Genomic DNA, 17885 nt, shown 5'->3' with positions numbered 1-17885 from the left:
GTAGATGATGATTGTGGTGTGACAGTGTGTTAGGTTGGTGATGATTGTGGTGCAGTGTGTTAGGTTGGTAGGTTGGTAGTGTCAGGTTGGTAGTGATTGTGGTGCAGTGTGTCAGGTTGGTAGGTGATTGTGGTGCAGTGTGTTAGGTTGGTAGTGACGAGGTTTGGTAGGTGATTGTGGTGCAGTGTGTGAGGTTGGTAGGTGATTGTGGGACGACGTGTGGTGCAGTGTGGTTGGTGGTGATTGTGGTGCAGTGAGTGAGGTTGGTAGGTGCGTCAAGTTTGAACTCAGTCCTCCTAGTGATTGTTAATTCAGAACATGCTTCTCCATAAAATTGATCACAAAGTTAGTGCTTTAAAATATCAGTGCGACATTTCGCTGCAGAACCGTGTGTATGGTTCCTGTGGTGGAAGACACACACTTACACGCCTGTTAACCGGCGTTATGGACCATAATTTATGGCTATGAGCCATTGATTTTACTGCAGTTTTGTTTGGGGGCTCATCGGTTCACATTGAACATGCATCGGAAGCAAAGTTGTTTTCCTTCCGGTAACACAGGACACACACACACACACACACACACACACCACCCAGTAAATGAGCCATTCCACTGAGATTTCTGGCTCAGTCCGATTGAAACCCAATTATGTGATGAACCCGTTGTCGACTAGCAGGTCCGTGTTCGACGAGTCGGGCGTGATCCGATGAGGCTAAATCGTCCGATGAAATAAGCTCAGAGCTTAGTTCGCCATCGGACGATTTGGACAGTAGCTGTAAATGTTTTCACTATAAGCAATTCAAATCTTTGAGCTACTTGATAAATATTGATATCCAATTCAATATTTAAAAATTACATATGCCCGATTTCGGTGTTGTAATTTTAAAGTAGCAGTTGAAACTGGTAGATACATTAATGTTGTACATAATGAAAGGCATTGCCTGCTTTGTAAATTAAATGGTATCTTCGTTGCTGAAGATGAATGGCATGTGTTTTATATCTGTGATGCATATTCTCATATCAGAAATAAGTACATATCAAAATATTTTAGTAAATGTCCATCAATTATTAATTTGATATCTATATTACAGAGTAAAAATGTTAATATCATCAAGGATGTATGTCTATTTTTATACTTTGTTGACAAGAAACACAAATCTAAATGAAATACATATGTGCTCTAATTATCCATCAATTTATGTATATGTATTTTGGGCCGGAGACCTGTTACTGAAATAAAATTTCTGTTCTGTTCTGTTCTGTTAAATCGTCCGATGAAGGAACTAATCTCAGAGCTTAGTTCACCATCGGACGCTGTTTCCGGTCGTAAATCGAGTCAGTGTCGGATGAAAGTCCAGTCAGTCCGATGTGTGTCGTGTTGTGCAACTATCGGACGTGTCTAACCGACGTCTTACGGCAATCTGATAAGTGTCCGGTGATTAACAGTCATCTGACGCTCATCTGATTGCAGTCTGCGATGTGCCCGACGCGCCTGATAGTCGCCCATCACTAATTCGATTCTCCTCGGAGAGTAACATGATATTTAGCACCGCCCGATTGCTCTCCGTTGTGACATCGGAGGTAATCGCTCATTAACTCAACTGCCATCCGACACATATAGCATAGCAAGCGGTGACATCTGACGGCCAACGGACTACAAAAGGAGGGTCAGCCGACAATCACTTCGCAGAGTTTCATGGGACACTACAGCACCAAGATCCCACTCTGGTGGGACACTAGATCACTTCATCAGCATACCCATCCACTATGGCTTGACAGACTTCGTGGATATAATTGCAAATGGTTTCTCGAACAACCCTGAAGCTGTAAGCTGTATGACAGTGATGGATACCGATCGCCAGCTGTAAGGTGCCTTAGGGTGCAGGCTGACTTGAGACCAGGTTCAAGGGCTCTCCTGGCATTGATATCACCCTTCATGAGTCTTGGTGCGAGTCTCTGGAGTAGTTCATCAAAAGATTCTGGCGTAACTCTCAAGAAGAATGTCGTTGTATCCTCCCCTTTTATGCCAGAGAAAAAGATGCTTGACAATTCTACACAAAGGGCAGATCATTCTGGAATAAGCTCCTTGTAGTGCGTTACGGGTATTTCTATCTGAGTCTAGTACAAGTCTAAATATATCAAATATGACGTGTGGTGTCATTGGATTGTCTATGGATAACTGATATCCACGTTATGGGCTTATACAGAAACCTTGAATCCAAGGGTGTGTGCATGTGACGTCAGAGCAAAACGTCACAATTAGAAATTGTATTCTAAAATTAACTAAGCTTACAAATACAAATTACTACAAAGTTATTACAATGGCAGTACAAACCCAAAGTCAGTATGATACAACAACAGTGATTATAACAACATAGACAGAGATGCTTAATCCGCTTCCTGCAACAATGGTGAAGTTTGAAAAATAGGCCTAGGCTAAGTATCTAGGGTAAGAAGGCCTCCATACAATAGCTGGTCTACTTTTTACTTGATATGTAATGTAAGATGAGATGCAAGAGTTAACTCCTTCTATATAACTATGAACAAAATCCAGAAGATTCTCCAAATCACTGGGTCAGAATATAGTAGAAAGGCACAAAGGTTGAAGTAACCTTCAGTACCTTCCCCGTGCATTCCCGAGGGGCTGTGGGGTAGCCTAGTGGTTAAAGCGTTGGCCCGTCACGCCGAAGGCCTGGGTTCGAATCCCCACATGGGTACATTGTGTGCCCATTTCTGGTGTCCCCCGCCGTGATGTTGCTGGAATATTGCTAAAAGCGGCGTAAAACCAAAACTCAGTCAGTAGTACCTTCCCGGGATCTAAACATAGCACACGTCTAAATATACATCAGTACCCTCTACTAAACGTCAGCAGGTACAATACATTACACTTGGAACATTATTTCACAACGAATAACACAGTGAAAATAATTTGTCAATAACATCAAGTCTATTGAACCGTTTCTGAATACATGATGTTCATGTATCTCTGTATCACGTTCTCTATTGATGACTCCAAAACCACTCTGGTGCTTTAAATGCCAGAAGTATGGACAAACTCGCAGAAATACAACTGTATGCTCCCGTTGCAGTGGTGACCATGAAAGCACTGAGTGCACAAATGTTATCAAGTGTGCTAACTGCAATGGAGAGCATTTGACCTCATCTAAAAATGCCCATGGTTTGAAAGAAAACCCCAGATTCTTAAAATCAAATATACCCAAAATATTTCAACAGAGAAGACAGAGGAATTGTCGCAACTCATAATTGACGTCCCATCTGAGACAGAATTGCCAAAGGATAAGGATGAATCCAAAAGTGACAATAAGAAAGTAAAAGGACCAGGGCCCTCCAGCACGTGGAGGTGCCTTCTTTTGAGTCAACCCCGTAAAGGATTAAAATCAGTTTTAACCTTTGGAAATGGAAGTTAGTCCTTCACTCCAATTCCATGGGAGTCGATCCCACTCCCGATCAAGAACTCCGTTTGAGCCTCCATGAGCTCAAATGCCATTATTTAGTGGAATTGTAGAGGGCTTAAGAATAATTGTAATAATTTACAATTACTTATACAAAAGTGAAAATCATCTCTCTCTCTCTCTCTCTCTCTCTCTCTCTCTCTCTCTCTCTCTCTCTCTCTCTCTCTGTCTGCTCTCTCTCTCTCTCTCTCTCTCTCTCTCTCTCTCTCAAATATCTGTGAAAAGTCCCCTTGCTCTCTCAACACTCTCTCTTACACAGTCTCTCTCTAGCAAAGCTCAGAACGATGCAAGATTTTCTCGAACATATGACCGGAAGTCAAAACAAAATAATAGCAAGCCAAGGGAGGCAACTCTGAAGTGCTATCAAAAAGGCGTACCGCTAAAAATACTATTGCCATGCGACCCATAAAAACTATCACTTAATCGATGATAATACAAATTACAAAAAAAACACTGTCATAACAATATTTGCATCCTGGGACCGGCACATACTCTTCTCTCGATTTATCCATGACAGACTCTCCTGAATGAGTTTGACTGGTCAGTCCATGACGACCTGTGTGGAAGTGACCATTTTCCAACCATTCTCAAAGCTATAACTCCGTCTGATGACCCTCCGACATCAAGATGAACTTCTCTGAAGCCAATTGGCCGTTGTTTGAAATACTGTCATCAAACAAATTAAAACCTGAACTGTTCATGAATGTTTCCGACCCTGTGATATTACTTTCTGATGAACTTAACGAAATAGCTGATGAATGTATTCCTAAGTCCTCTACAAATCCTCACATACGTAAACCATAGTTTAACTTTATTTGGCATAAAACAGTATGTTGCATTTGATGGATCGCTTTTAGTGGATGATTTTGGTATTTCTTGTTGCGGGAAAAATATGGGCACTATTGAAAGTCAGCTGCAGCTATTTTTAAATAAAATGCAGAAATAAAAGAACGCTTGATTATTTTGTAGCCTCTGCAGGTTGTGTAAAACACGATAAGTTCAACCTAAACTGCGCGTACGTTATGCCACGGCTTACAGAAAATCCGTCATAATACAGAATCTGTATCGAAACGTCGCACTCACGAAGTTGTTATCCATAACGTTTGTACTATATTGTACTTCCCAACTTCTAAAATGCCACTCAAAGAAGTCATAATACAGATGGTAGGGCAAGGGTGTACAAACGGCGAGGTGAACGGTATGCTGACGCGTGCGTTTTTCTCATGGTCGGACACAACTTGTCATTGTCAAAGGCAATGTGACAGGTCTGCAATACAGGGATGAGGTCATTGGACCTCATGTGCAGCCGTTCAGTTTAGGACAGAGACGTAAGTAACTTCACGCTTCAGCAAGATAATGCCTGTCCACATGTCGCTCGTGTTGTGACTGATTTCCTGAGACAGCAGAATATTCCGGTACTCCCCTAGTCAGCTGTTTCTCTGGACCTGTCCCCTATCGAGCATGCGTGGGATGAAATGGAGAGACATTTACGTCAAGCCCAGAATCGGCCATTGACCTAAGTTGAATTTGGACAGCATTCCCCGAGCTTTCTTCAGTCGCTTAGTGTCGTCTATGGGTCGTCGTTGTCAAGCCTGCCAGTGGTAGACGCACAGGATACTGAATTTGTGAACTGACTTTTTACACCACATCTGTTCAAGGGCGTGTCACGATACCTAGTGGCAAATAATACCGATTTCGATATTATGATGTCAACAGTTAAACAGTGATTAAGGAAAACACCACAAATCATAGTATTATCCTTTTGCAATAAATAATGGTATATCATCAAATAATGCACAATTACTTTATTTCAGTAGTAAAAGGATAATTTTAATTATGTTGTTCTTCATTTAATCCTTGGAAATTTAAAAGAAATTGAATTAATTAATAAATTGTGACATTGTGTCGATAGTGGATTTTGAATATTTGTGGAGTTTAATTTGCAACTTTGATGGTCAGTGGCTTAATCCTCGAAGGGGGTTAAAGCAGTGTCCAAATATTGCCCCACTGTGGGGATATAGGTAAGCGTACATGATTCCAAGTATTTTGTTCCTACCACGTTTAGGTCGTGGTATATTTGTCAATTGTAAATGCTGGCTAAAATAGCATTCAAATGTCAGCTGCTGAACGGATGATGTAAATCCGACTGGGGAACTGTGCAGGAAGCAGAAGAAGTCCTCGTGGTCTCCTGTATGGTGGCCTTACTTTGGTTGCTGGCGGTGTATAACCTAATGTTATATTGTGTTGTGGAATGATAAGTCATATGGTCTCAAACAAGTTTTACATTTACTCTGTTATATGCTTTCACACCGAATATATTTTAAAACTTATTTGACGCCCAAATCCAACCAATTCTGTTATATGGGTCAGAAGTATGGGGATTCCAACGTTACAATAATTGTCTCGAAAAGCTACATCTCCAAGTATGAACCAAATTCCTAAGCGTTGCCCCAACAACACCCATTTGCATGGTATATGTCGAATGTGGCCGATACCCTTTATACATCAGCTCCCAAGTTAGAGGCTTGAAATGCTGGTTAAATATTCTTGGAATGCATCAACGCCAAATCCCCAAACTTGCGTTTAATATGTTTCTACATTTAGATGTGGGGCGGTGGGGTAGCCTAGTGGTTAAAGCGTTGGCTCGTCACGCCGAAGACCCTGGTTCGATTCCCCACATGGGTTCAATGTATGATGCCCATTTCTGGTGTCCCCGCCGTGATATTGCTGGAATATTGCTAAAAGCGGCGTAAAACCAAAACTCACTCACTCACTCACTACATTTAGATGTTTGTTTGTTTGTTGTTTAACGCCACACTCAGCAGTATTCCAGCTATTGGAGGCGGTCTGTAAATAATCGAATTTTGACCAGACAAACCAGTGATCAGCATCATGAGAATCGATCTACGTAATTGGGATGCGAAGGCATGTGCCAACTAAGTCAGCGAGCCTGACCACCCGATCCCGTTACCGATTTTACGACAAGCAATTCTAACCCGGATCTTCACGGGTCGTACATGTAAATGATATTACATGCATGAGCATCACATGTAAGAAACCATATTTTCGCATGGATTCGGCTTTGTATGGTTAAACCAAACAGTTGGTGATATTAAATTCTTCTTTAAACAATTTCGTGAGCGATCTATAAATATGTTTTACCAAGAATGGCATTCCACTCCAGAAACTATTAAATTTTCGAGGTATGACTTGTAGAGAACGTCTTCAATTTATCCAGTTTAGACATGCATTGTTAGATGATAAATGAGGGAAGAAAAGTTTTCATTGAAAGATCGAAGGGGTTATGCCCAATGTGTCATTCTGCTATTGAAAATGAAATTGATAATCCTTTCGTATGTCCATTTTATTGCGATATAAGAAACAAGTATATACCACAAGGATAACTGGCAAATTGTCCTGTATCTCTGAAACTATTATATTAAAATTAGCTATATATGCTAAAATGCAATTTCTCTTAGAAACAAACTGTTGAAGATTAATGTTATAACGGGATATGTAAAACGTGTTTGTAAATGGCAATATGTAAAGCTCCTTTGTATACGGGCCGGAGGCCTTACTTGCAATAAATATTTGAATAGTTGCTATACTTCGAAGACAGGTTTTAAAAAAAGTATGAATATATTCATTTTCAGTGTGTGACTTTTTGTCAATGTGACGTAAAAGTTTAACTCACTCTATTGATGACACCAGATGTTTGCAATAAGCTGATTATATCGCGGTCACCGTTGGCACCCGACTCAAACAAGGTATGTCAGTTGTTCACCTGACCAAAATACGGTAGCACCGAGACAGTCTTGACTGTACCTCACATGTTGGGAAATGAGAGCACCAAATACTGGAACAACTCCTGTAATATTGTTGTGTGTAGTGAGTGAGTGGGTGACTTGGGGTTTTACGCCGCTTTTAGCAATATTCCAGCAATATAACGGTTGGGGACACCAGATATCGGCTTCACACATTGTACCCATGTGGGGAATCGAACCTGGGTCTTGGGCGTGACGAGCAAACGCTTTAACCACAAGGCTACCCCACCGCCCCTCTGTTGTGTGTAACAATGGCCCTTATGTTGTTTCTGCGCCACTGACTCGTGAAGGTCCGGGTAAGAATATTGATCTTCAGTAACCCGTGCTAGTCGTAAGAGGCGACTAACGGGATCGGGTGGTCAGGCTCGCTGACTTGGTTGACACATGTCATCGGTTCCCAATTGCGAAGATCGATGCTTATGCTGTTGATCACTGGATTGTCTGGTCCAGACTCGATTATTCACAGACCGCCGCCATATAGCTGGAATATTGCTGAGTGCAGCCTTAAACTAAACTCACTCACTCCCTCACTCTGGCGCCACTGGTCTGGCTTATTGTACACTGCTGTCCCAGGTGACCCAGCCTTGGCACCAACAGTATATGTGTTTCAGATTTGGTTTTTACAAAATATCAACGTCTGCTGGTTTTGTCCATATCTTCGTGTTTAAAAAATGCATTACCTCCTTCAGCTCACACCCTGGCCAACTGATGTACACCTATTAAAGGTCACATCAACCCTAGGGGGTACAAATACATAAATCACTAACTGGCATCGTTATAAATGAAACCCCGTCATTAAAACTACTCATTTCGACCTTTAATTGACTTAAATCGACCTTTTTGACAACAGTGCACAATTCTCACCCGCGAACGAAATTTCAACCAATCAGAGCTGCGCGCCTCTGTGACGTCATATGAGGAATAGCTTTGAGGGCCGATGCAGAATTCATCTACATTTTAGGGGTTAAATTATCTTGTTTACAGGCTTGTATAAACCTGAAATCGTGACAATTGTTGTGGAAAATGAAAGCTATATGTTCTCACAATCTACTGTCATTTAATTTTGTCTCCTGCTTTGCCTAGTTTCCGAGTTACAACTTGTTTTCATAGACGATTCTGTCAAAATCGATTGGTGTCGTTAGGCCCTATTTGTATAATGACTGATCCAAATTGATCCCATTTCTGTGGTTTTTTACCTCGATATTTAATCATGTCATGTAAAAATCTGTTTGTATTCTCAAAACAGTGTCGGCCCATAAGTTTTCACATGCAATACAGCAATTAATACTCCCTTGTTGTAACCCGTGTTAGGTGGTATAAACCTACACATGTTATTTGTCATCATTCTCTTGATGGTCAGTTAATGAATTTATAACAGGTATAATTAGTGGTAACACACTTAGATTATCCGACAAAGGTTCCCATTTGGCATTTCTTGTGTCTGGAGTAAATATTCAACATTATAAACATCGATCAAAGGATTAACCGATAACACGCTGATTGATTAATTACTTTTATCTTACACAGCGGAATTGTCAAAAGGTAGTGTTTATTATGTAGATTTACTAATCTATACTGAATACACTCTGTCGTGTCGGTGTCTGCGTAAAAACAACGTCCTTCTTTCAAAGGATTAACCGGCAATACATTGATTGATTGCCCATTATTGGCTAACTAAATTACTGTTTTAAAGAAAGGCGGACATTATGCAATTAGTTGCCAGGTGTGCTATCTTGGGTGACCAATGAGACTATACACCAATACCTGAAAAGATTTATCACTTTTTCGTATATTAAACTGTTAAAAGACACATCATTTGGAACAGTTTTGTGGATATTGATGGATACATTCCTCGAACAAGGTAATGGCCTGATATTGTTCCTATAACTTTAATCTGTTTTAATTTTAATATTTGCATTTTGTTTTTATTCATTTGTCGTAGCATTCAACAGAATCATTGTTTTCGCCGTGAAGTGTAATGAGACAGACAACATGCACTAGGGTTTGTGTGCAAATTATGATTCACATTGGCAAACTATAAAATGTCTAGATATTACAGTTCTGTTATAAATTCACTATAAGTATCAGCAGATCGTCTGCTTTTTATTTAGTTTCAAAATGCATACAAGTATGATAATAAACTAATTAGGATTATAAGACCAAATATAAAGACGCACATTGACTAGTATCTACATACTGGTGAGTGGACATTAACCATGGGAATGTAGCAAGAAATTTATCGCGCAGTATTGTGACTTCGACCCCCACCTCGCTTCCGTGGAAGAAATCGTTATGTTATAAGTTGTGTCATGCAAAATCCGTTTGGTTATGATTCCAATACATATTTAACTACGAGTAGAAAGTAGTCTTGATTTTCTAACTTGATGAAAACAAACCGTAATCTCATTAATTCTAACAGATTTTTTTATTTTTAAAATTGGCGGCGCCCTGTCGGGAACATCCGCCAGTCTGAGGATAAATGGTATTTAGGTTTGTTTTCACCGAGTTACAAAATCAAAACTACTTTCTACTGGTAGTAAAATATGTATTTTATTGATGGCCAATAGGATTTTGCATGACATAGCGTATAACATAACAATTTCTCTCGTGGCAGCGAGGTGGGTGTCAATATAATACTACTTACAATATTATTGTTACTTCGACCACAACTTCACTTCGGAGGAAGAAATCGTTATCTTACAAGTTGTGTCATAGAAAATCTTTATGGTCATCAATCATATGCATATTTTACTACAACTAGTAAGTAGTTTTGATTCTTTAACTTCCGTGAAGCGATCTGAACACAAGTAAGATATCGTTTCAGGCTTCCACAACGCTCGCTTCGCACCCAGAAACATAACCCATTTAGCACGAACTGCGGGGTCCTGTGGAAATCTGTGCATGGGGACACCATCGCCCGACCCCCTAGGAGCAATTGACGACAAAGCAACGATTCGGCATGTCGTCGTTGATGTCGAGAAATCATCAAAATGATGAGCGTGCTACACATTTTCTATACAACTAACTGAAAATCGTTCCTCATATGACGTCACTGCAGTGCTCTGGCGACAGAGTTACGTAACCTGTCTGTGGTTTCGTTGGCGGGCGAGAGGGAAGCAGGCGACTTTTTGGCCACTTTTAATCGCTCGGTATTAATTAACCACAAGTTTTTAAAGAATAAATTTGGTGTTCCGCATAAGACTAACCACAAATCTTTCATATGTAATGGTTAAAAGAGTAATAAAAAACAAAGTTTATTGGTTCTTTAATGCCCTCATCTTGCAGAAATTCTGCTCCTGTAATTTTGCCGTGTCCATATGATTGAAACCGCCCAAATTTTGTTGTTATTCTATACGTAAAAAATGTTTTCCTTTAGGTAATTAGTTGTTTCTGCATTTCGGACATAATAGTTATGAAATATAAGAGCTTTGTACCGACAAAAGTCAGACATTGTATAAACTGGCCCACAGAACAGATACATGCACTCCTGGAAGGGGGAGAACTCAATGCTGAATACTTCAAGCGCATGTAAAATCTAGTCTGTTACTCAAGTTTCACTGACAGCCTGACTGGCTTATCAACAGACAGGAAGTATCCATTTAGAACTGTTCCCTTGGGCGTGTGATAAATTCACGTTTACATGTCCAAACCCAAGGTATGTTGTCTTTTCTTATGCAAGTATGTGAACAAGATATGATGTTCGAACTACGAGATTAGAAAACAAACAAATGATTATGAACTGTAATTACACAATGCCATTTTAGAAAGTGGTTAAATGTAAATTATGTTATATTTGAGATTACACTTTCTTAGTAAAGTAAAAATTCTTCTACTTTATAGATTGAGTCCCATCCGAGATTCGAACCCACACCCTCAGAGTCAGGCACCTAATCGCAGCACACAAAGTCAGTCCCCGGAATCCCGGATGGGGCTCAACCTAAAAAGTACTAGAATTTGTACTTTACTAAGAAAGTGTAATCCCAAATATAACTTAAGTTAGATTATGATATCGTCTTGTGCCGCTAGTAGTGAGGCATTGGGTTTGTATGACTGCAAGTTAACGTTGTGTTAGTGGAAAAGGTGTTGCAGACTTTTGTCACCATTGAATCGTGTGGTGAGGGTTTTGTTGCCCGGGTGTGTGACGGGTGGTTCAGTAGGCCAGAACCAAACTACACAGCATGTGCAGGATATACGTGATAATTTATATGTACTAGGTACTGTACATTCATGCTAACAATTTGCATCTGAACCAATACACGAGCAAGCATCATATTTCTGCATGCAAGGTATTCCATGGCGATGCTATTAGTGAAATATCTCACCCGCGCTGCCATCTTGTTTGTCATCTATTATGTTCAACAGCCTGCATCCACACAGGCTTCAGCGTATTGGTCTGATGCTCCCGTCTTTGCCACTGTTTCGACGTATGCTGATGAAGTGATCCAGTGTCCCACCACTGAACAAGAATGGCATGAAACTGCTGAAGAATACGAGAGGCATGGGAAGGTTCCACATGTGATGGGGGCATTTGATGGCAAGCACCTGGCACTCAAGAAACTGAAGAACTCATGCAGTCTCTACCGTACATTTCATCTCAGTGGTCAACATGGCACTTGTTGATGCGAACTAACGGTTCTTGTGGTTAGACACCGGTGGTCAAGGACACATGTCTGACGCTCAGATATATATAATGCATTTGAGCACAAAGAGACAATAGAAAGTGTTCAAATGGGATTCCCCCACCTGAGCCAATGGCCAATGACAACCAGAACATGCCATACTTCATGATCGCGGATGACGCCTTGTTTTGCGAACCCACATGATGAAGCCCTACTCTAGAAAGAACTTGACTCTTACAGAGCGGATATATAACTATTGCATAAGTAGAGCCCGAAGAATCGTGGAGAACGCTTTTGGAATACGCTTTTGGAATACTGGCAGCCAAACCTGTGTCCTCCTCCACAACCTGATCCGAATACGGCACCCAGCCATGCACAATGGTCAGCTGGATACAGGGGATGTCAACCACAACATCATACCAGGAGAATGGGAGGTCGTTTTTTTCCCTTCTGTCATTTCTGTTCTTTCTTGGACCCATCTTCAGGATCTTGGTGCTGTAGTGTCCGATGAAACACAAATCGGATTCATCGGACTGTGATTCAATACCCTTCGGTGGGTTACCGGAAGGAAAAGACCCGATGAGTGACCGATGAGCCAGAAATCTCTGTGGAATGGAGGTGTTACCGCCCACCACAAAGAGAAACATTCTTGACTGGTGTCTGCATCAGCACTATCGGTCTTGGGGCCAACACTATCATTCTATCAGTATTGACATCAGGACTATCAGTTTTGGGGTCAACACTATCATTCTTGGGTCAACACTGTCAGTATTTTCATCAGGACTATCAGTTTTGGGATCAACACTACCATTCTTGGGTCAACACTGTCAGTATTTTCATCAGGATTATCAGTTTTGGGGTCAACACTATCATTCTTGGGTCAACACTGTCAGTATTTTCATCAGGACTATCAGTTTTGGGGTCAACACTATCATTCTTGGGTCAACACTGTCAGTATTTTCATCAGGACTTTCAGTTTTCAACACTGTCAGTCATTCTTAACTGTCAGGACTATCATTCTTTTGGGTCAACACTGTCATTCTTGGGTCATTTTCATCAGGACTATCAGTTTTTGGGGTCAACACTATCATTCTTGGGTCAACACTGTCAGTATTTTCATCAGGATTATCAGTTTTGGGGTCAACACTATCATTCTTGGGTCAACACTGTCAGTATTTTCATCAGGATTATCAGTTTTGGGGTCAACACTACCATTCTTGGGTCAACACTGTCAGTATTTTCATCAGGACTATCAGTTTTGGGGTCAACACTATCATTCTTGGGTCAACACTGTCAGTATTTTCATCAGGACTATCAGTTTTGGGGTTAGCACTATCATTCTTGGGTCAACACTGTCAGTATTTTCATCAGGACTTATCAGTTTTGGAGTAAACACTATCATTCTTGGGTCAACACTGTCAGTATTTTCATCAGGACTATCAGTTTTGGGTCAACACTATCATTCTTGGGTCAACACTGTCAGTATTTTCATCAGTATCAGTTTCACTATCATTCTTGGGTCAGGATTATTATCAGTTTTGGGGTCAACACTACCATTCTTGGGTCAACACTGTCAGTATTTTCATCAGGATGATCAGTTTTGGGTCAACACTATCATTCTTGGGTCAACACTGTCAGTATTTTCATCAGGACTATCATTCTTGGGTCAACAGTTTTGGGGTCAACACTATCATTCTTGGGTCAACACTGTCAGTATTTTCATCAGGACTATCAGTTTTGGGGTTAGCACTATCATTCTTGGGTCAACACTGTCAGTATTTTCATCAGCACTATCGGTCTTGGGGCCAACACAATCATTCTATCAGTAATGACACCAGGACTATCAGTTTTGAAGTCAACACTATCATTCTTGGGTCAACACTGTCAGTATTTTCATCAGGACTATCAGTTTTGGGGTTAGCACTATTTTTGAGACCACCAGTGTCAGCGACAAACTAAACAACAACCATAACATCCCACGTCAGCTGTCGAGGTGACTACTATGGTTTTGAAGGTACTGCTACGCGGGGACTGAAGGTTACAGGCTTCCGAAACCCGAGCTGAGCTCATATCCAGGAGACGTTCAAACGGCAGTGCAAACATGTGGTGAAAATGCATCAAAGCCGACACTCGGCGATAACACATGGCGTAAACACGTGAGCTGTCCAACGGGTGTGAACGGTCCACCATATTTTATAGGTCTATATGTTATCAGTCAGAACATAACAACAAGACAATTGACTTGATATGCAAACAATTTAGATAACCTGTGGTAGTTTTTGCCTGTGCAGTAGCAGCGAGACTGAAAAGGATATATGTGTGTATTGTCTTGACAGCCGATCGTCCACTACTGAATATCTAAGGTTGTACTGTTTAGTAAAGGCGTTCGAAAGTTCAACAGCTTAGACGTCAACGATCAAGAAATTTATTTTCATTTATTAGCATTTGTAATTAATTTCCAGGACAATAATATGAAAACTGGCTTTGTTAACCTCACATACCACCAGCTACCTCCTCCTCACAAACACCTACCAACCTCACACACTGCACCACAATCACCAGCTATCTCGTCCCCACAATCACCTACCAACCTCACATACTGCACCACAATCACCTACCAACCTCACACACTGCACCACAATCACCTACCAACCTCACAAACTGCACCACAACCACCTTCCAACCTCACACACTGCACCACAATCACCTACCAACCTCACACACTGTACCACAATCACCTACCAACCTCACACACTGCACCACAATCACCTACCAACCTCACACACTGCACCACAATCACCTACCAACCTCACACACTGCACCACAATCACCTACCAACCTCTCACACACTGCACTCCTACCAACCTCCTACACAACCACCACAATCACCTACCAACCTCACACACTGCACCACAATCACCTACCAACCTCACACACTGCACCACAATCACCTACCAACCTCTCACACTGCACCACAATCACCTACCAAACTCACACTGCACCACAATCACCTACCAACCTCACACACTGCACCACAATCATCTACCAACCTCACACACTGCACCACAATCTCCTACCAACCTCACACACACACACTGCACCACAATCATATATCAACCTCACACACTGCACCACAATGCACCACAATCACCTACCAACCTCACACACTGCACCACAATCACCTACCAACCTCACACACTGCACCACAATCACCTACCAACCTTACACACTGCACCACAATCACCTACCAACCTCACACACTGCACCACAATCACCTACCAACCTCACACACTGCACCACAATCATCTACCAACCTCACACAATGCACCACAATCTCCTACCAACCTCTCACACTGCACCACAATTATCTAACAACCTCACACACTGCTCCACAATCACCTACCAGCCTCACACACTGCATCATAGTCATCTACCAACCTCACACATTGCACCACAGTCATCTGCTATCATGTACAAACATCCTGACATTGCTTATGGACCATTAGTTCTCCACCTTTTCACACATTCACACTCCACACACAGCTTCACATAACACACACACCTTCACACAACACACACACATTCACACAACACACACACCTTCACGCCTGCATATTGTGGTCCATCACTCCATACCAATCCATCCGGGGTAGAAGAAGTCTGAATAATCCTTTGAAAACTGCATTCTTAACTTTATAGTAGATTTTCTCGCCTCCTGCCAGGTACGAGGCCCACCAACCGAATGTTCCCACCGACACTATGGAATGATTACATTGGGTTAATACAGAGAGATCTACTTCGAATGGGTTATCTTCCGTGAACATGACGTCACTTCCGTTTATGTTTTCTTTACACCATGCAATGTCGTCCGAGCATACCAGGATCAATGTTGTGTTGTATTTGTTCCTGTAGTACGTCATTGACGTGGAGAAGTACTGTGGGGGAGCCACCGTATATCCGTACTCAACAAATTGCCTGTTGTTGGTGATATCCCCTCTGCGCACGTGCAGGCCGACAGTCGTTACGTTGTCATGGCCCCTGTCTCTTTGTTGTTTTACAAACGCTTCTCGAGAACCCTGAAGAGTGTGATGTATTCCAGAGGTTGTTAAATCATGCAGTATAAGTTGTCGGGAAAGATGACCATTTGTATACTTACCTTTTTAATACTGACGGCTTTCTCACGCAGTTCGTCCTTGAACCTGAACTGTTGGCGGATGTCGTCTGCGACATGCCGGAAGTACATCCACGACTGAAAATAGTAGCCAGGCCGATATTTTATTTTCTCGGTCAAATTCAGCAAATCTTCGCTAAACTGACAATGTTTGTCCTCGAAGATAAATTTGGCTGTTTCACAAACACAAAAGTCATTGACAAGGTTGGCTTTTATCCGGAAGTACTTCAGAAAGTTGTTCGTTTTGGTCACCACTGACTTGTTGACCTTTGTCGCCATTCCATACACCGAGGCGTATGCAAACATGAAATTCCCCACTCCGCCGATTATGTCAAAACATATACAGTATAAACCTGATAAGTAAAATTTCAAGGGACTCGCCAAAATTGTTTACTTATCAGGTATTTTACTTATCCAAACTTATCAAAACCCGGAAATGACAGCAGAACAACAGACAACATTTGTAAGTAATATGACATGTTTTATTCCCTAACATTTCATTGCGTTAAGTTATACATTTATAATACAAAGTAATAAAAATCAAATTCATTGCGTTAAGTAATACATTTATAATACAAAGTAATAAAAATCAAACATAATGAAACAAAATATTTTAGTCTAACAGTCTAACATTTTACTCCACAAAGATGTCATGAGGGATTGTCTCTGTGGTAGCATTCCTTAATTTTGTCCGAATTTCTGATCCAGTTGTACAAAGTAGCAGTGGGTATGTTGAATGTCTTTGCAACATCTGACTTTGACACACCATTTTCAATTTCTATAAGTACAGCGAATTTGTCCTCAATAGACTTTGCCACAAGTTTGCGTTTACCTTTGACAGAACGATTTGATCTCGGTATCCCCCCAGTCACGCTAGGTCCTTCGCGAGATTGCTCAGACATTTTGCCAGACTAGACTGACGATACATATTTTTTCCCTCTGTTTTATCCGATAGCATTTGTGTTAAATAAACAAGCATTTTTTCCAATTGATCTTATTCCGATATCGCAGCGAGATTGTACTTGTCACGTGACCGTAATGGCGGCCTGCTTCATGTCATTCACAATGTAAACTGGATAAACTCACTGTCATTGCTGATTGGTGTAATCACTGATACTCGCAAGCTACCTAAAACAATGAACAACTTATCAGGGCTGGCTTCCAGTTGTCAGTGTATTGTTAACTGCATGACGACAGCGAGCTGTAAGTAGGATGTTTGTTTGACTGGAGACTGACACGTGCCCCTCATGTCGGATTATGTGGTGATCGCTAATTTAGTTATCCGGTCTCTTTTGTTAAGGAATTTACTTCCAGGGATCGTGAAAAAACCTTTAGTTAAGCGGTATTGTTTACTTATCCGAGTTTAGTTAACCGGACTCTAATAATGATAATTAATGAAGAAATTTGCCGGGACCAAAGAATAGTGTTTACTTATCCGGTATGTTTAGTTAAGCGGTCTTTACTTAAGCGGTTTCCACTGTATATCGTTTTTCTTTCTCAAATATTTCTTTAAAATCATCGCGGCATTGTTTTAGTGTTGTTGTCGTCATCGTTGATGTAGCTGCCGGAATCTGTTTGAATGTTGTTGATGTAGGTGTCGAAATCTGTTTGAATGCCTGCTTTCGCTGTGCCTCTAATTCAGCATCGAGATCATTCTGTAATTGCGACCTTGAGCACCGTGAAGTCTTTGTGAAGGTCATCAGGATAATACCAAGGCATATGACTGCTACGACGCCACCTACATAAAGTAAAACATCAGTGTACTGTGTCAAACATTTGCTATTCAGTAGGAGGGGGT

General features: G+C 41.2%; 1 long non-coding RNA gene across 1 annotated transcript in view; it reads left to right on the top strand.

Moving 5' to 3' along the window:
* The first annotated feature begins 200 nt into the window (after nucleotides 1–200).
* LOC124257621 overlaps nucleotides 201–17885 on the top strand; it is a 70020-nt gene continuing 52335 nt past the window's right edge. The window contains exon 1 of the long non-coding RNA XR_006893317.1: nucleotides 201–270. This is a non-coding gene — a long non-coding RNA (uncharacterized LOC124257621). The remainder of the gene's footprint in view (nucleotides 271–17885) is intronic.

Source organism: Haliotis rubra, unplaced genomic scaffold (genome assembly GCF_003918875.1).
Source record: "Haliotis rubra isolate DU_JTF1 unplaced genomic scaffold, ASM391887v1 Scf669, whole genome shotgun sequence".
Taxonomy (NCBI): Eukaryota; Metazoa; Mollusca; class Gastropoda; order Lepetellida; family Haliotidae; genus Haliotis; species Haliotis rubra.
This window is presented reverse-complemented; position numbering and strand designations above follow the sequence as displayed.